General features: G+C 39.3%; 2 long non-coding RNA genes across 2 annotated transcripts in view; both read right to left on the bottom strand.

Moving 5' to 3' along the window:
• Positions 1–20,847, bottom strand: part of LOC309340034 — an 85,138-nt gene that overhangs the window by 36,040 nt on the left and 28,251 nt on the right. The window contains exon 3 of the long non-coding RNA XR_014155731.1: positions 17,970–18,023. This is a non-coding gene — a long non-coding RNA (uncharacterized lncRNA). The remainder of the gene's footprint in view (positions 1–17,969; positions 18,024–20,847) is intronic.
• On the bottom strand, positions 18,842–19,731 carry LOC309340047. The gene is made up of 2 exons (XR_014155766.1): positions 18,951–19,731; positions 18,842–18,909 (listed from the first exon to the last, which is right to left on the bottom strand). It is a non-coding gene; the product is annotated as an uncharacterized lncRNA (long non-coding RNA).

The raw sequence follows: 20,847 nt of genomic DNA, 5'->3' as shown, positions 1-20,847 counted from the left end.
ATGTGGACCAGATGACCCAGAAAGCTGCCTGTGGACAAAAGCTGGCTCATTGGCCTGAAAGCGATTTGAGCGCCGCAACCCCATAGTCACCTTTGACTGGACTTAACCATCCAGGGGTCCTTTACCTTTTACCTTTTTACACCTCAGCAACCAGGAATCTGTCTGAAACAGCCTACTTCTTCTTTGAAGGATTTGTCTGAGTATACATAATATTTTGAATACAGTACCTGCTTTTAACTATTTTTATTGAAAATTGCAATGTTTTTGTAAACCACTTCTTTTTCACAATCAAGTGGTATATAAATCTTGTCAAATTAAATAAAATTAAATACTGATTTGCCTCTGAGTCTTTATTTGTGGGTTGTTTGGAGACACTTTTTAAAAACACATTTTGGGAATGCTAAGTCACACCTTTTATTTAACAACCTCTGACTACCTCCGTTTTTGGGAATAGGCAGTGAAGTTTCATTACTGTGAACCTCCTACTTCACACAGTTGAGGCACCTCTATTTTATTACTAATAGCTCAGATGCTATTACAAGAATGGTTTTGAGAGGTTTCTCATCACTGCTTAGATGGTAGCAATCTCTCACACTCTATTGGCGATAAATCAAAATTATTTCACAGATCAACCCTATTCCACTTTTGATTCTGAAAATGTGCCTCAGATAATACTTTTTGAACATGCTGAAGAGAATAATCATTTCTGAAATCTATAATATCCTTCTGAAGTGTGTTGAGTGCTTTTCTCCAATGTTCAGTGTTATTCTTTCTAAACAATCAATTTGCTCTATATTGTGGGTGGGGCATATGGGACTTTACAAATTGATATTTACATAAGGTAATGACTATGGCAGCTTTGCTGCCACATTTTGATGTTCATTTTAAAAAATGTGTGGGCCTTTAATCAATTAATTTGTTTGTTTGTTTCACAACATTTATATAGCACTTGCTTGCAGCAACACCTCAAAGCAGTTTACAAAAAGAATAAAACAATAAAATTATAAGTTAAAAACAAGCATTTAAAACATTCAAAAAAGAATTAAAATCAACAATAAGCTAAAGCCAGATTAAAAAACGTGACAACTTCTATATATCTGAATAGGTTTGCCAATACAAACATGTTTTAGCAGCCACCAAAAAGAGAACGGAACTGGTGTTAGTAAAATATTTATTTCTTACAAGTATGGAACAAGTATTATGTGGCATCTCTAATAGAACCAGTTCCTACGCAAGTGGACATATATGAGGTAAAATTATCTCAGAAGTTCCACTTTGTCCTTAATCAAGATGCTTAAAGGGTGTTGTTTTTAATGTTGCTCTTTAAATATGGTTCAAGAGAGGCCAGAAGAAAACCCAAAGTTCATTAACCCCATTAACATTAGGCCGTAAACCACATGTAGCCAACATGGTGCTGTGCAGAGATTGTTGGACCACAACTCCCATCAACCCCAGTCAGTTTGCCCAACCACCAGAGATCATGGGAGGTGTGGTCCAACACCTGAAGGGCATCAACATTGCCTGCCCTGCCTTAACCCTTTCACCCAGCAATCTCTTCCAGATCAATCTAAAGAGAAGCTGAAGGAGGGAGGGGAAAATGAAGATTTTGAGCCACTCTCTGAAGAACTGACCATATTAATGCACTTAATGCAAGCACCAAGGTAGTCCTTCTAACACCCATGAGAAGAAAATCCAGCCCAGTAGCCAACCAGGACTAGCAAGCCCAACCAATATACCTTGGTTCCCATGAATACTGACTAGTCAGAGATGGTGTTTGTGCCTCACTCACAGGGGTAGGCTGTGATTCCTGCTTCCCCACGGATAATGCAGAATAGCAAAGAGGGTGATAATTCACTTACTAACATTAGCCTGTAACTGACCTTAATGTGGCCATCCTTGAACAAAGGAATTTTAAACCAGTGAATAACAGTACACCAATAGGTTCGATGTCGTAACTTTTGGATTGTATTAGCAATTTTTTAAATTTTTTAAAAAATCATATTTCATGTGCTAAGTGTGCTTTGCAGTCCACAAAAGCTTATGCCATAATAAATGTGTTCGTCATTCAGGTGCATGAGACTATTGTTGTTTTCTCAATAAGAACTTTGGGGGGGGGGACTGGTCTCATCTTGGTCTACTTATGAGGCACTCTACGAGGGTGCTCTAGTATCCAGGCATTGATCAAAGGTTATTCCTGCTGCAATCATCTTGCTGTGTATTTGCTATGTATTTTGGCAAACTTGCTACTTTCTGGACCAGTTCTACCTGACAAACAACTAGCTGCCTTTCTTCTGGCAGAATAGAGTGAGTGTCAGAGTAGAAAATAGGTCCCTTAACACATTTGAACTAATTCTTCTCAGGCATTCATGTTCTAGAAGAGCTTATTCGCAGGGAGAGTAGTTTGCAGAGGCACACATCTTGCGCAAGTGGGGTTTGAATGCTTAAATGCTAGTAAGCACTTGTTGAGTCTGATAATCTACCAGCTGGCAGGTTTGAGTCTGTCTGAAGTCTTGATTAAGCAACACATAATTGCCCACTCACACACTCTTTTTTGCTTCTTTGTATTCATTTTGTGCCTTAACATCAGTCCAGTTGCTGGACCAAGTCTCATTGATAGTCATGTCAGTTACTACTGGAGTGAACGTGACTCCATGATATTTTTAGGGCAGGCATGGATTCTCTACTGTGCTTCAGCTTAGCTAGTGTCAATTGTTACAAACAGTTAAAATGATGAACTATTCATTGCTATTCCAGACTTCTCCTTTAAGGTACACACAGGATATAAGATCTGTGATTCAGGAAGCGAGACACATGTTAATTCCTGTACAATGGAAAAATCAATATTAAAATCAGAACTTCACTGCTGCAGAGACTGTGCTGTGGTGATAGCAAAATATTGACTTACCACTCTCAGCCTGGAGCACAAAAAGGCAAGCATTTGAACTTTAATTAATATGCGCATAATGCGACTGCAGATCAACCTGACTGGCTTCCAAAGATGTTCTAAAAGCTTTGCCAAACAGCAACCTTGATTTGAACTTTAGGGGAATATTAAATTAAGTTGCAAGCTCCTTGTGGCCTGAACCTTGCCTTATCTTCTGTCTATGGAGCATCATGCCATTTTACGGCAATGTATAAATAACAATCATACTGTAAGCAGAGATGAGCCAGGAGTGCCGGGAACAATATCAAGGGCTTTTAGAGGTGAGAAGTCTAAAAGAGCAGAGTACTGAATTAGGCTGCTATCTTGTGTGCATTTTCCTGAGAGTAAATTTCACCAAACATAGCAGAGCTTGCTTCTGAGTAAATAATCAGTAAGGTTCAGTTGGCATAAAGTCTCCAGTCACAGATATGCCAGTGTAACTTTCTCAGCTGGGGCTCAATTGGTTGAGCCAGGGCTACCGGTAATTTAGAACACTGTTTTAAAGGCTTGTTTTCCCTCTGTCAGATTTGGGCAGGGCAGCAGCAAAGTCTTGCTTCTGAGTAGGATTTGGGACTAGTCTAACCTATGCTGGCATAATTTATACTGGTGTGTTTTACACCAGCTTGTTGTGCATAGGACTGCTTCCTGGCACAGTACATTACAGTTGCTACAGCAAGCAGGAAAATCATTAAGAGGTCTACCATGACCCTCACCAAATTACATAACTGTAGACTCCTTCCTAAGTAGTCCTACTGGGGTGGGTTAGAGCTTTTTAGGTAGTTATACTCATTAGGTAAAGGTAAAGGGACCACTGACCATTAGGTCCAGTCGTGGACGACTCTGGGGTTGCGGCGCTCATCTCGCTTTATTGGCCGAGGGAGCCAGCGTACAGCTTCCGGGTCATGTGGCCAGCATGACTAAGCCACTTCTGGCGAACCAGAGCAGCGCACGGAAATGCCATTTACCTTCCCGCTGGAACGGTACCTATTTATCTACTTGCACTTTGTGCTTTCGTCCCTGCTCCTGCCAACCTAGTTACACTCATTACTTCACTTCAAAATATGGTTACCCAGATCTGTTGTGTTTGGGGCATTTCCTGATCTTCTGCCCCAATACACATTCTTTTGTAAGAACAACATACTTAGGGGGGGAGGGACCTTCTTCTAATAAGATTAAATGTTTATAATTGTCCTAATCTTTACACTTGAGAATGAAAGTAGTTTTCAATGTGTCCCTTTTCACTTTTATTTGTACTTTTTGTTCTTTCTTAAACCTTCCTTCTACTATCATATTAGGTAGCAGAATTTTTGTAGTCTGATAGCTTGAGTATTATTATTTTAATAAACGATTAACTCAGAAAATATCCCATTGCTAAAGGGTAGCTTCTCCACACACTGCCCCCCTTGCTAGTAACATTTAAAGGCTACCAAGAAATAAAAGGAGAGAGAGAGAGAGAAAAAGAGAGAGAGAGAGAGAGAGAGAGACTAAAATATATTGAAATGTAACATTTAAAATAAAATAAAAAGGTGGCCAGAAATAATTGATGAACTCAGTAATTGTTAATAGTGAGGGGGAGGGAATGTTTTCCAATTCAGCAGCTCTGAACTGTGCCTGAGACACTGTACTTCTGGAAAACATTAATGCAGACATTGCATTAAGATGTCTGCTGTCACCAGACCAGATGATTGATAAAAATGATTCTGGGTGCAGACAGCCATTGTACAGTGCAGAAAAAGGGAAAAAAGCGGGGAGGGCAGGACCTCTTTTAGACTGACCTTTAACTGATAAATTGATGATGTCCTCATTAACAGCAACCCTGCTGCTTGCCCTCAATAAAAGATAATGTCCCGCTGTTAACACTATTCCCATTTCTGTGATTTAATACTACTATTACAGTACAGATACTATTTAAATGGATTAAGGTTTAAATTAAGATAAAATATTATTGTGGCCAGCAGTGTTTGTCTCCAAAGCCAACTGTATCCTTCCAATACAAGCATTCAGCAATGGGGAAGACGCAGTGACAGCCATCAGATGACGGAAATCGTGGAACTCTAACTATGTACAGTCTGCACAATAACGAAGCTATTTCACCCTTGATATATAGCAAGAGATGAGAGTTTTCTGATTCTTAAGGTTTGGGCTGCTTACTGTAGTTTAAAGGGACTAGTATTATTTTGCTAGCGGTGGTGGAAAAATCTCATCATTTAAATGATGAATCTCGGATCTTTAATTCTTTTGTTACAGGTTGTTACACTTATAAAGGCTATTCAAATATGGAACAAGAGCAGATTAGTCAGAGTTGCTTATATAACTTCCTTTTCTAGCTTCCAATGAGTGCTTAGAACAAAAAGGGGGGTTGGCAAATTATCTACCCCGCCCTTCAAATTCAAGAAAATGCAATTTCAAACTTTTTCACATGTGTTCCTTTCTGTATACCAATATACAGATTTGTGTGTTGCATTTATTACTATTCAAATTTAACCATTTCTTCAACAATCTAACTCAAGGCTACACACAAAAGTCTCCCATGGCAATCTCCCATCCAGGTGTTGACTTGACGCAGACTTTTTTTTAACCTTCAGATCATGTCCTGGTCTATAAAAACTAAGAGTTCTGAATTTTGTCCCAGTCTAGCAAAATTTATTGGTAATAAATCAAATGGATTGCATTTCCAGTGTCCAATGTAGGTATTGAAAGTAATCTGATGGATAAGAGTTATTTTATTTCTGATATTTGTATCTGGTTCTGTTGCTTATAGAATTGAGACATAATGTTTTATGATTTTAATCCGCCCTGGGATTGTTAATCGATGAAAGGTAGGCTAGAAATTTAATTAACAATGATATTTCCAGATCAAAACTAGTAGGATTCATTCATCCACAATAACAGTGTGATTTCCCTACATGAAAACATTGCTAGTATAGTGAGAGAGACATTCCAAAGTTATTTATTTAAAAAAATATATCCTGCTTTTTGAATAACTACCTCCAAAAAGCAGCTTACCATTTCCAATAAAAACAAAGTCTGCCTGAAAATAAAATGTAAGCATGCAGTGCAACTAAACAATAAATGAAAAAAGATGTAATTTGGGAAGGCTTGGAGGGAAAGTGTTCAACAAACACAGAAAACCAAGCAATGTTGGAGCTTGCTTCCCTTCTAAGGTAAGAGAATTTCTGAGAACTGGAGATGATCTACAAGCAGCAAATGTAGTGAGTGGAAGAAAGTGTACTATATATCCTCTATCTGGGTCTGTAGGATGGTGGTGTGGGAAAAATTATATATACCTTGCCTTCTTTTCATCTCTAGCTCTTTCCATCTCTCAACTAGGGTTGCTCACATGGGACATGGATGGTGCTGTGAGTTAAACCACAGAGCCTAGGACTTGCCGATCAGAAGGTCTGTGGTTCAAATCCCCACGACGGGGTGAACTCCTGTTGCTCAGTCCCTGCTCCTGCCAACCTAGCAGTTTGAAAGCACGTCAAAGTGCAAGTAGATAAATAGGTACCGTTCCGGCGAGAAGGTAAACGGCATTTCCGTGCGCAGCTCTGGTTTCACCAGAAGTGGCTTAGTCATGCTGGCCACATGACCCGGAAGCTGTACGCCATCTCCCTCGGCCAATAAAGCGAGATGAGCGCCACAACCCCAGAGTCGGTCACGACTGGACCTAATGGTCAGGGGTCCCTTTACCTTTACCTAGGGTTGCTCCCACATTCCACTCCCACATCTTTGTTCCCAATGATGCTGTAACAGCAGAGGAAGGGCAGAGAAGTCATTTGAATTTTTGAATTTGGGGTAGTGGATGCACTTAGTACCTAAAACTCAAGAGGTGGCTCAATGACTTTTTATCGCTTCCTTCTTCTTTTCAAAGATACTGAAAGAGGATCACTGATTTAAGCCGCTCCATCATTTCCAAAGGCGACTAGAACATGCCTGGAAATCATGCTGCATGATAACATGCTGTTGTTTCCAGGATATTGAACAGAAAAAGATGATTGTCTCCATGATGCAAGCCAACCTTAAGGGACACCAGGTGGCATGCAGCTCTCTCTCTTTGAACCCATTTCTGCTCATGATGTTTATAACTCCTTGGCTTGAAATACAAACCATGGCAGTTCACAATGCTTGCTTTCAATAGTGAAGAATACGTTGTGCTTCTGAAGTTTTAATCTGAGCAGCAGTGCCCCTGCTCCAGTTCTTCCTGTCCTTTCCTGCCCTTACTTGGTGGTGGTCACTGCTGGTATGACTGGTAAGAGATAAAGACCCCGTCTTCTCTTCCTGCCATGGTGGCTGCTGTAGTCATTGTGGACTAGGCATGCAGGGAAAACCAGCCTGCTTGTTTCCTCTCATTTTGTTTTGAAATTATTAATTAATTCTTCTCCATGAAGCAAAAGTGGCTGGAAGCAAATACTGTGCCCAAAGTGTAAAAATCATATTAGATGAAATATAATTACTCATTTCATATTTTTTTTAGTATCTTTGACTTAATGGAATTAATGGCAAGAGCTCAAATGATCATTTACACACTGACGACTTCCTTCTGCTCATATTTAACAGTAGGAGGCTATTTTATGATGTTACTAACTTACCAGGAGGGAGAAAACATGTTTTCTTTATATTAATATTATAATTACCTAATCCATCATATATATTATTTAAACTTCATTTGGTAAGTGAAACCCCTCACAGAATAGATTTAAAATCCATACTTGCTTCGTAATTAAGACTGCAGCCATTTTATTGTTTAAATTATCTGATCCAGTTTCCCATATTCAATCAATATATTTTTAGATCCTCAGCTCTGCAGTGACAATCCAGAAAAAGGTAAACACACATCAGTTCCATCAGTTTCACATTTCTTAACTTTCTCTAGATTTTGGCTTGAATATTTTTCAATCCTTGTTCTGTTGCAATGGTTTCACTTGCACGATTCCTTTTATTTCCATTCATTTGTCAGTCTGGTTTCATATAGTAATTTACTGGGGTATCCTTGGCAGAAAGTGCTCAAGGCAGCTAGATGACTGGTCTATAGGACAGAAATAATCGTGGTGTGAAATCTGAAAAATTGGGCTAGTTGCTTCCTGGATTTCTAAATGAACTCCAAATGAAAGTTCCCCCAGGAAAATCACCTGTTGCTTTAAATGTTGGTTAAATCCATTTGGACCCATAACAAGCTCAAATATTAAGCCAAATCAAGATGAGTGTCCTGATATTCTACCTGTCCAGAATGGTTATCATGAATTATTCATGCAACAAGGAAAGTGTATGGACCACAATCTGACATTATGACGAATTGTATGCAGGGAATACCAAAGAGATGCTCAGATCATTTTCATTGTCCATGAGGTATTATTTTGGTAGGAAATGTTGATGCGGAGGTCAAAAGGTTCATATTTTAATAAAACTGCCTTTAATAACATTAAAAAGCCACACACAATTCACATATGCTCATGGAAAACTCCACACCTTATCTAAGAAAAATCTCCTAAGGGAAACTCGGTTATTTCACATTGCTATAATGATAGCTTGCCAGGCTCAAATTAATGACTTCCTTGGGGAAAAAAGTAATAACATTTTCTCTGATTAACCAACTGGCTGGAGGACTCTGCTATAGTTCTGCTCAGATTCATTGGCAAAGCCATTTTTTCTTGAATTGGAGATTTTTTGAGTCAGAGAGCCAAGGGGGAAAGATCGCAATAGCTGGTGTTCTGCAGGCTTCTGTAATTAACTATGATCACAAAATGGATTTGCTCTCATAAGATTTAGCAAAGATATAAAAGTCAGTGATATGCAATAAAACCTCAAGCTTCACGATACAGTCTTGACTCTACTAAAATCGGGAAGAGTTTAGTATGTAATGCATTGACTGTAATGCATACAGGAAAGTTCAGACCTAAACTTTGTTTTTTCCTGAGAATTTACACTGTATACCTTTTCATGAAAAGGTGTCCCCTTTATTAGTCTAGTAAAATAATGATAATGCTACATTCTAAGAAATAAATTAATGGGTTTAGAGCGGAGATACATCTCAAGAGCAGTGGGCAAGCTATTTATTCATAGTTGTCTATATCACCTTTACCTTTACCAAAACCCCATCAAAAGGAACTGAACAAAAATCACCTTGAATATTTTGCAGAAAGGCAGCATAGTATTTTCATCTGTGAACAGAATTTTTAACACCAGAATTAAAGGACTGAGCTGAATGTAAAACAGTTCAACCACAGGGCAGAAATCCGGACTGTCAGTTTCCCACACAAGATGAGGGAAAGGTGTGATTTGCCAAGGGAAGTATTGGCAGGTACTGTCCCTACCCAGTCTTCTAATATTCCCCTGCAGCTATGCTCCTAGCCACCTCTTCCTCTGAATTCCATACACTGCCCTGTAATTCTTCAGCTGTCGCTCATCTTGTGCTGTCACTCATTACTTAGAAAAGAGAGAACTGGTGTGTGTGGGTGTGTGGGTGTGTTGGTGGTGGTTGCACCCAAACATCAATTGTGCTGTGGGCTCAGGTTGCAATCTGGTTTAGAGTGGGGGAATTCACTTATGAGTCTGCAATCCATTCTGAACTTTGAAAGCATCACTAAACTACCGTATTTTTTGCCCTATAGGACAAAAATGAAGGGGAAATGCGTGTGCGTCCTATGGGGCGAATGCAGGCTTTCGCTGAAGCCTGGAGAGCGAGAGGGGTCGGCTTCAGGAGAGCCGCAGCGCCAGTCCCACAAGGTCGGGGGACAGTGGGGAGGCGGAACGCCGCCATCCCGCTGTCTCCCGATGTGGTTTGGAGGCTGACGGCGGGGAGACGCGTGCTTCTCCCGGCCGCCAGCCCCACAAGCTCCGGGGACAGCTGGGAGGCGCAGCGCGTCCTCCCGCTGTCCCCGGACCTGATCTGCAGGCGGGCGGCGGGGAGAAGAGCACTTCTCCCCGCTGCCTGCCCCGCAAGCGCCTGGGGGGGAAATATTTTTTTTTCTTTATTTCCCCCCCAAAAAACTTGGTGCGTCCTATGGGCCGGTGCGTCCTATGGGGCGAAAAATACGGTACACAACATTATCCTGTCTCCTGACTCCATGGTTAGGCTTCAAACTAGTTTAGAGTTCTGCATTGTCAAATAGGAAGCAGCGTAAGCAGGCCAAACCAAATTCCAGCTTCCTCCTGCCAGTAAGCTTACACCATGTTGTTTACACATTAATTCTGCATGCTAGGTTAGGCTTGTTAAGGTCAAATGGACACTCCAAGGCCAATGTATGAGTTTAATGGGTTCTCCCAAATTATGTGTCCTGTGCAAGTAGTATTACTTTTATTTACCATTTATCAGAGTATAGACTGCTCAATGCCAAATTAGGCTTCTTAGTGGTTAAAAGGAGAGGGGAATTTGTCTAGATAAGCAAGAAGCCCTTATTGGTCTTGTAAGGTTAATGCAAGTGGCAACATGCATTTGTAAAAATTTTTGGAGAAAACTCTTTTCCCCCTATTGCACACACTCTCTCTCTCTCTCTCTCTCTCTCTCTCTCTCTCTCTCTCTCTCAGCTTCATTTCATATCAAACCATCCCACAAATGGTGGGAAAAGAGCTGGTGAAAATGTTGGGCACATCTCTATTTGAATTTCTCAATAGTATTTCAGACTGTAAAATTCTATCTGTTTGAAATTGTAGTTGTAGAAAAAGCTTGTGATGATTATTTTCCTTGCTCTTTTAATGGAATTACCACACATAGCAAAATATATTATTTGTCATTACTCTTTTTCTAACATACTTTGCCTTCTATTGGCTTTCTTTATAAGCAGGTATTATGGCAATCCAGTAGGATTTGTAAAGTGCAAATACAACGGTAAATCATTTCAAGTATCAAACCATTTACATAACCTGAAAGCAGTATGGATGGAAATCATTCCAATTCTACCTGCTTAATTTAAAACACTTCATTCTCCTAAACTAATACAAAGGTGAGTTAAAAAATATGAAATTGCTGTCCTTCTAATGGAATCGCCATCGAAATAAGGCTATTTCAGCAAAGAATCATTAAGTTGGGAATCCATGCTGAGGGGGGAAAGTGAATTACATATTTCTTGATAAATCATTCCCTGAGCTGTTATTATACCAGAGTCTTTCTATCCAACAGACTCATCATTTATAGCTCTACTATCACTCCAAGATCATAATCTTACTCCAGTTCAATTCTATAAAGAGTTTTGATTGAGGAAAAATAAAGAAGCATCAATATGAGCAGCCAGTTTTTGAAAAGGAAAAAAAAGGCAGTGAAACCTAGTAGCTTGTATACTCTCACCAATAGATTTTGTGTAAAATAATAATAATAAACCTTACTGCTATATTCCCTCCTATTTCTAGCACCAAGAGGACAACACTCTGCTAAAACCTCTAAAGGGCTGTGAGTAGAAGAAAAATTACCACTTGCAGAGCTACATGCATGGATGAACAAGTATTACTGCAAGATGAGGCAATGGAAGGAATAGCCTCTACATTTGATGAGGTAGATTTTGTTAGTGGGAACAAAAATTCTGTATAAGGCTTTATTTTCCTTTGCTTGCAGGAAGTAGGGGAGGGGCCTGCCATAGGAGTGGAGCATGGTATTGCAAGTAGAACGTATGTGGATCATAACCACCCATACACATAAGTGCAATTTTAGTATTAAAATGCCAATAAAAAGTTATTTTAAAATAAATTCCGCATGATACTAAATGGTACTCAGAATGTACACCATGAAATAAACGTAATTAAATAAAATGTACCTACATTAAAAAATCAACAAGATATTAAATGGTACTCACTATGTTTAATTAAATAATTTTCTTCTTCTTTACTATTTTGTTTCATGGCTATCCTGCAATATTTTTCTGTATATCTAAGTAAGAAAAATACAGCTTTGAATTTAGATTATATTTTTAACAAGACTGTTAGTTCTAGCACCAGCTTCAGTGACAGCGTTATTAGCTATTGATCATTCATTACCTCAGCAAACAAACTAAAGCGGATTGATTTAAGGGTAGGAATGGTAAACAGCTTTATGAGATAAAGGAAAGGAGAGAAAAATAAAGAATCAGACTTTAAATACAGGTTTTCTTGGCTCAAGAAACAATCAATGAATGTATCTCAAAGCATTAAGCCTATGTTGCTTTGTCTGGATTTTGACCACTGGGCAGGCACTGAATCAAAGTTGCAATTAATCTATGCCACTAATGAATATTGTAACAAATAGCTATGATTACATATAGATTCAAACAAGTTTGCTGAAGTCTCAACACAGTCAGAGGTATGGTCAATAAGTAGTTAAGAAAACCGGGTGAAACTGAGCTATTGACTTAATGTACGTATTGTCAGCCTATAGAAAAAATTGCAGCTAGTGATGCTGCCAGGGTTCAGACTGGGGTAATTAGCAATACTGAACTCAGAGAGTTCACTCCAAAACTATTATGAGCTGAGTCCCATATACTAATGACATCCACCTCTATAGCCTTATGTGGGCATTCACTAACCTCCCCAGGATCAGGAACACTGCATGGGAATGCTTTAATAGCATTAAGTTGAATTCGCTTACAGTCCTCTTTCAAACCTTACAATATGGTAGAGGACATGGTCAGCATACATGGACCAATGGTCCCTTCATAGATAAAATTAACCAACACCTCATTTTTACTTTCCATCTGATTCAGTGTAAATGTTGAACTAATGTCTGGAATCTATACTGGGCTGGATGAGCACCAATCAAATTAAGGTCGATATAAACATGATGAAGCTGCTGTTGGCCAGTGGTTTTTTCTGCTTTAGATTATGCTGTCCAACCACTTTGGAATGAGATCACACTCCCATTGAAGTTTGCTGCACTCACTGATCCAGCTTTGTCACTTGACATCCAAATGGTCTCTAGAGCCAGTGGCATGGAAAGCATTCCATCAGCTTATGCTGGTGCGCCATCTACAATTCTCTTTGTACAGAGGTAGCCTAGCCATGGTTGCCAGTGTTCTGGGAAACATAGCTGCTACTTGGAACTGGGAATTGGGAGCATATCTTCCCAATCCTTAAACAGCTAAAATAGCTTCCAATTCATTCCCAGGCACAGTTCAAAGGGCTAGTGCTGACCTTAAATACTTTGGTCCCAGATGACTCCTGTACTGCAAGTGGAACACGTAGAAGGTCCTCTTAGTGGTGGTGCTCCTTTTCTGGAATGATCCTCATTGGGATACCTACCTTCTTATCTTTTCAGCACCAGGCAAATCTCTCACCAAACCCTCACACGCCAGGCATAAAGAGCCTTTGAAAGAATTTTAATCTCAAAACGGATTGGTTTTATTGTGCTTGAATCTGCTTCTTTTAATGTCATTATTATTTTATTATATTTAATCCCATTGCAACTGGGATTCTACGACTTACCAATTCTACGACTTACCAATGTAAAAAGAGCATTATTATAAAGCAGTTTGCACAAATTGCCAACCCTGAGCTTTATCTGCAGAAATGTGCTATTGAAGAGCATCAGCTGAACACCCAGACTGTCAAAATGGCTTCAAAATAATAGCAGTTTTGTAACAAGAGTTGTATTAACAACAAGGCAGTTGTGGTATTTTCCTAATCTTATACAGTGGAACTTACTCTTATATTATACGTGTTTATAGGACTGTAGTTTTGCAGTGTGAGTCTAAGTATATTTATTCAGAATTAAGTCCCATTAAGGTCAATTATTCCACAGTAGTAAGCAGTTAGGATAGCACGGTGAGACCTAAATACATAACAATCATTATTCAAGAATGGAACCAAACTGCTTTGGTTAAAAAAACAATTATTTGTTGGTCTTTTAAAAAAGTAATTTAAATACCAAGTACCTAAAATACAATTTTTTTCTTATTAATGCAGGCACCCCCTATTTACACTGGGACTATGTTCCGAGGCACCTCACGTCACAACTTTGGAAGGTTTGGCGGTTAGGCATTGGTTTAGGGGAATGTGGGGAGGTGTAGCCATCACCTGCCCCTCCATTTGATAGGGTATTCCTTTAAAGGAATCTGGGGGTCTGGATCTCGTCCGAAGCCCGGGAGGGGCTAGGTCCATGCTAGAAGAAGAAGAAGAGTTTGGGTTTGATATCCCGCTTTATCCCGGAAACCCTAGGGGTGAGCACCAGTCAATAGCCATTGTTGGAGCTCCCTCTGCTGGTAGTTTACCCTTTGCAGGTTTCCTGCTGGGTGGGCGGGAGCCAGTTACAGTGGTGCCTCGCAAGACGAAATTAATTCGTTCCGCGAGTTTTTTCGTCTTGCGATTTTTTCGTCTTGCGAAGCACGGACTTTGGAAAAACTTCAAAAATCACCAAAGTCTTCAAAAACCTCAAAAAAGGCTACCACACCACGTGCTATGAGTTGCTCCTCGAAGTGAATGCATGGTTTTAAGAAAAAGGAAACAAACTTGCAAGACAAAGGAAACAAACTTGCAAGACGTTTCCGTCTTGCGAAGCAAGCCCATAAGGAAATCCGTCTTGCGAAGCAACTCAAAAAACGAAAAACTCTTTCGTTTTGCGAGTTTTTCGTCTTTCGAGGCATTCGTCTTGCGAGGTACCACTGTATAGTCATTAGATACCAATGCCTAAGCCAATACCAGTCACACTTGTGTATTCCATAAAGTTGTGGCCTAAATTTGCCCATTAACTTTTAAACTAATTTCTGTCTCCTTTGTGTCTTTATTTCCATGGGGGCGGGTTTCGGGGCTTGACGCGCAACTAGCCACTACTTGAACAAGTGAATCTGTTTATGAACTGGAAAATCCCTCCTGTGGCCAGCAAAACAGAGACACAAAAAACAGATTGGGGGAATACATACAATAACTATGGTGTATGTGTGGTGAAGATGGGCCATAAAATAAGAAGATGGGCCTAAAAATAAAAATAATATTCACATCTAAACCTAGATAAAGGAAGAAATTAGATTTCCTTACATGGGATTAAATCATATTTCTTCCACAGTCCTTCCTTTGTCTGCAATGAGCTAAACAGGGAAAGGGAGAAAGCCCCTACCATCAAGGTCTTTTCTCTCACATTGTTAAATGCTCGCTCAGGAAAAAGAACGTGTCAAAAATAAAAATCCATGCCATATTGTTCCAGTTTCAGATAAGTATTTTTACTAAGATGGAAACTTGCCCTTGAATCTCTCACATTTTATATACTTCCAGACCTCTATGATTTCATCCACTTGACCTGTTGGCCCCAAGCTGTTCTTGCAATTGAACTTAAGGTGAGATGTAGCTCCTGTTTATAGTTTAACTTCCATTTATAGTGGCAATTCTTCCATTGGCCCTGAAATTTATGAAAGGAGCACTCAAAACAATAAAGTAGTAGGACTCACTATCTAAGAATACTCTATCGAAAGGTTAGAAGAAAGGTGGTGGCTTGATATCATTGGTCTAGACAGAATCAAAATGATTGTGTTTCTTTGTATAAGAGAGAAAATCTTACATTCATCGTGAATCTTCGTAGCAAGTTTGCCAAGGGACTTTCCACCAGAAATAGCATAGGAAGAAAGGCCCCAACCAAACCCTTATTCACACAAACCTTTTGTCTCATTTGATCTTTACTATTTTTTATGACTAATTTGCTATTTTACTTACTGCTGTTTCTGTTTGGGTTTTGTTTTTACTGTAATGGGTAGTGTTTTTTAAGAGAGAGGAGGCGTTCCAGCTTTGCCACTCTACTTCTCCACAGTGCAGCGTTCCCAATTGTGTGAAGGCTTGTAAATGGGTTCAAATGAGCACACTCACAAGCCCCTTCAGATCTTGCTGCTGAATGCAAGGACTGACGAGGGCTACAGTAATTAACTTAGCATCTGGTGCTGAAAAACATGAGGAGAAACTTTAGCTTTAGAGTTAAGACTTGTGGTATTGCCTCTCTGTAGCGCTGGAAAGTTAACTACAAATACTGTTGTACTAAAAGAGAGAGAGAGAGAGCACCATATTTTTCAATTAGCCAAAGTTCAAATGTTATAGATTTCACATTAAAACTCAAATAACACTATTTCTCTCCTTAGCAGAAATGCTGAGCTGATTGTAATTCCCTGATGTACAACTTCCAGAAGGGGAGATATTTGAAACTTTCAGTTTAGATGCTGTATATTAAGAAGCACACTGTTGAACAAAATTTATTATTCCTCCTGGTTACCCGCTCAGTGCATGGATGTTGAAGCTATTGCTACACAGAGACATTTCTGTCATCAATAGGCTATATCTGGACACATATACATTAACAGCTTTTTTTATCTTGGTTATGAGATGATTTAAAAAGAAATCCTAATTTCCTCAGCATTAATTGCTTATTGATATAAAGTTGGAGAGTATTTTTGGGAAGCGTTTACACACAATAAAATTCTGCATTAATTACCCACTACTCATCTTCAGTCAATGGACACCTGAGTGGTAGTTCTTTGTTTCATCTCTCTGAACAGATGCTGGAACATTGTAACAGGAAATTTGCTGAGCAGGAAATGATATACAAATGTTAACGAAGCATTCATTTGTGATACAAATTGCAAAGACTGCAGGAAAAGCCTGCTTCTTGTGTGAGACGACCATGATATTTTAACATCTTTATTCTTGATTAAAAACGAAACTAGTGTTTGATTTGAAATACACTCCCTGCTCCCTGAATAATATTTTTAAGTCTGATATTTACTCAGATAGGATTTCTGAAAGTATATACCGTAGGTTTTTTTGACAGGGTAAAAGGAGGAAAAACAGAAATAGTAACGGAAATCTTAGTTTCATTAAGGAGATTGCCCCATAAGTTAAGTGCTCCATTCCATGGTATATGGAACCCTGCAGGACACTTGGTAACCTCCAGGCTGGATTACTGCAATGCAGTTTATATGGGGCTGCCCTTGAAATTTGTCTGTAAGCTGCAGCTGGTGAAAAATATGGCAGCTTGACTGCTCACTGGGGCAGGATATTGCCAACATGCCTGGCATTGACTGTCAAATACCTACCATCAGAAGAACCAGCTGCAGTCCTTTCCTCATCCACATGATGACAGATCTCCCTTTTCAAGCAGGAGGGGGTGATTCAAAAGATCCTATGCCTCCTAGGATGTCTTCCCAGAGACCACAGGATTGCAACTTCACCTGTTTTATTCTTTATATAAACTGCTTGGGAATGTGATTCAAGGGTGGTATAGACATAGTTTTAGCAAGGAAACAAAGAAAAGAGAAATTCATAGATTCAATCAGCACACTAGAAGAATGAGATACTAATTTTGGTGGACTAAAATACTGCTACATTTTGTCTGAAAAGCCATATAACACATTGTGTTTTCAAGATGTTCCAAACAGACAGCATGAATAATAAGGAAAAAAATGTACTCCACAAGCTCTGCCTGTTCTTGCAGCCATTGTAATGAAACTTCAACTCTCATCATAATTATAAAATGTATTACTATGCAAAATTAGTTGATGAATCTTGCACCAGTGATCCATAACAATGCAAAGACGATCTAAATATTTATTTATTCCATGATAAATAAATAATGTTGGTTACCATTATGCATTTATAAAAGATATATTAAATGAACCAAAACAAATTATTGCAAGATCCTGCCAACTTCCAGCTAGGGCACAATTAGCATTTAATTGGTTAGCCATAGAAACAAATATATAATTATTTTGTTAAGAATTGCTAGCTGCCAAACAATATCTGAAAAGTAATTCTAGATTAATTAGTAGCTGATAACATTCAGATCAGCCTGTCTCTGGGGTGGAAAAAATGCCCTTTTATCATTAAGTTGTTATTTTTTTCTCAACAGTGAATTCATTTTAACCATATTGTGCAGACAATGCAAGGCAGAATATTATGATCAGTATGCACGTTTAATCTTTGCAGCACTGAATTTCGTTACATAAATGAAATAAATGCCAGTGGGGAAAAAATAAGCACATTCTTCTTTCCTGTGCTTGGAGTATGTTCATTTCTTTCACATTTAAAAGAAAAACCATATCCATTAATCAAAATAAAGTTTGCAGGGGCAAAACATCATATCTAGTTTAGCTTTATTTGGAATATATTCACTTACCCGTCACTTCAATCTTATTGGTTTCCATGGAACTTCTTGCCAGTACAATTTGTCCTAAAGAAAAGGACAAAGTTAATATTATCTATAGGTTACAAGAAAGTGGGATTTCAAGGGCAGATACTCAATGAGACCAATGAAATGTCTCAGGGAGCTTCAAGACATTTCTATTCTCATTTCTTAATCCTTAGATGCTTGTTACAGTAAAATTCTATGCATAGGTCCAATGGACTTCCTTCCAAATAAGTACATAGAGGATTGCAGCCTGAGGCAGTAGAAAATGGTGCTTCCTTCAAGTGTTCAAAACTGAAATATGAAAGCTAGGAGCTAAATGGCACCTTAAACCTAGCTTATGGGCACAACTAGTGATATTAAATAATCCAGAATAATCTTTTGGAGAATATTCTCGATTAATGAGAATATTGTACCATTGAATGGCACTGAAAAAACTGGTTACTAGCACTTCTGTTACACATAATTGTATAGGCCTAGGTACTTTAAGTGTATAAAGCATTAAAGCTACTTTCTGGGGGGTAAAATCACACTGTATGGCCAAGGGTATAGAATTACTATGAATAAGGTCACACCAAAATAGAAAAAAGGCTATTACATATAGTTGAAATAAATACGAATTCAAATATTCATCAAATTAAATAAATAGCATTTTTAAAACTAAATATACAGTGTGTGTGTGTGTGTGTGTATGTTTTCTGAAGCACACATTTCAGAACTGCCAATGGTGAATGACACAACGCTCAGTAATGCAGCTAGATCAAAAAAATCATTATTCATTGCTTACACCGGCAATATCACAGCTTTACTTATTATTTACTAGATTTTTAAAATAATAATAATAATAATAATAATAATAATAATAATAATAATAATAATAATATATTTATTGTCATTGCCCCCTCTCGGGGACAACGAAATTACTTGACTGCTCCATCCACCCAGGTAGGGCACTCCACTCAAAATCAGAACAACTATAAAAACACTAATTAAAACAATACAGTATAATACAGCAAGGAAGATTAGATGACTTTCAAAGTCCAGGTTTCCCATTCAGGGCCGAGATCGCTCTGGAGAAGAAGCTGTTCTTGAGACGGCTCGTTCTTGTCTTCATCGTCCTGTATCTCCGTCCCGACGGCAGGAGCTCGAAGAGACAGTGACCAGGATGCGATGGATCTTTTACTATGTCCAGTGCCTTCCTATGGCACCTTGTGGCATAAATCTGCTCTAAGGTGGAGAGTGGGCAGCCAACAATGCTCTCTGCTGCCTTAACAACTCTGCACAACCCCATCCTGTCCTGGGTACTACAGCTTCCGTACCACACACATAAGCCATAAGTGAGCACGCTCTCAATGGCACAGTGATAGAAGGCAAGCAGCAGTTTCTGCGGAAGATGGTTTTTCCTTAGGATTCTCAAAAAGTACAGTCTCTGCTGCGCCTTCTTCACAAGCCCCCTTGTGTTGACACTCCAGGACAGATCCTCTTGTAATTCAATACCCAAAAATCTGAACGTTGTTACCCTCTCCACACAGACCCCATCAATCAAAAGTGGCTGGACATTACTCTTCTGTCTCCTGAAGTCCACCACAAGCTCCTTTGTCTTCCTTGTATTTATGAGCAAGTTGTTAGCTCTGCACCACTCTGTCAGCCGCTCCACCTCATCTCTATAGTCCGTTTCACCCTCCCTTTCAGAGATGAGCCCAATCACAGTTGTGTCATCTGCAAATTTGACAATCCTATTACTAGGGTGAGCAGCGACACAATCGTACGTGTAGAGAATATAAAGGAGCGGACTAAGTACGCATCCCTGTGGTGTTCCTGTGTTAGTCTTAAGCGTATTAGAGGTATAAGGGCCCAACCGAACCCTCTGGGGGCGGTCTGACAGAAAGTCCAATATCCACCCACAAAGTGATAACGGAAGCCCCAGATCTTCTAGTTTAGACATCAGAGTTGTGCTAGAATGGTATTAAATGCCGAGCTGAAATCTAAAAAAAGCAGTCTGGCATAACCCCCCCGCTGCTCCAAATGTGCAAGAACGGCATGGAGGGCAATCATGGGTTGTAAAACTGGTTCTTACATCAGAATTTACTGTTTGTGGAGAATATTCTCCGCAGAATTTTCTAGCAGAGAATATTCTTGAAAATATTCGCATTCTCGAGAATATTCTCTCGAGAATATTCTCACCTCAAGCACAACAAGCTGAAAATGAATGAACTGCAGCTAAAATATTATGTTCAATTTTCACATGGTCTAGTCCTTCCCCTGCCCACCCCCCTAATATTCTTAAGAGAGTCTCTTCTCCAGTCTTCAAAGAGTAGTTGGAAGTGGGGAGGCAGAAAAAGGTCCTTCTTTACTTCCACTGCAGTTTTAATCTGAAATCTTAGGTGCAGTACTGTGCCCAGAACTCAGAAACCGCTTGCACTAATAATATTCCATGTTGCAAAATGCACCTAGAACAATGCTTCCTCCTGAGCCTAGATTACACTATAGGATTATTTTACACGCCATAATAGAGATCGGCAAATCCGTCTATTTCTGGTCCATGTCACTTCTGCATTTATTTTCTTTTTGACATTTCTAACCCATCTTTTCCTCCCAGGACCTCAGGGTAGCGCATTTGGTCCTCCCCCCCCCCATTTAATCCTCACAACAACCATGTGAGGTCGGTTTGGCTGAGAGGCAGTGACTGGCTCAAGGTTGCCCAGTGTGCTTTATTTATGGAGATTTGAAGTCTGGTCTTGCAGGTCCTGTTCTGTTTCTGCTTAATCTGTGGCTATTAATCATGCATCATCTAACTAAAGCATCCATCATGTTGCATATCATTGTTCTATTCTCTGTCTCTGTTTCTCACACACATCACTATATACTT

The sequence above is a fragment of the Podarcis erhardii genome, assembly GCF_964252035.2.
Source record: "Podarcis erhardii genome assembly, chromosome: 4".
NCBI classification, from domain to species: Eukaryota; Metazoa; Chordata; class Lepidosauria; order Squamata; family Lacertidae; genus Podarcis; species Podarcis erhardii.
Note: the sequence above shows the minus strand (reverse complement) of the source record. Positions and strands in the feature narration are given on the sequence as shown.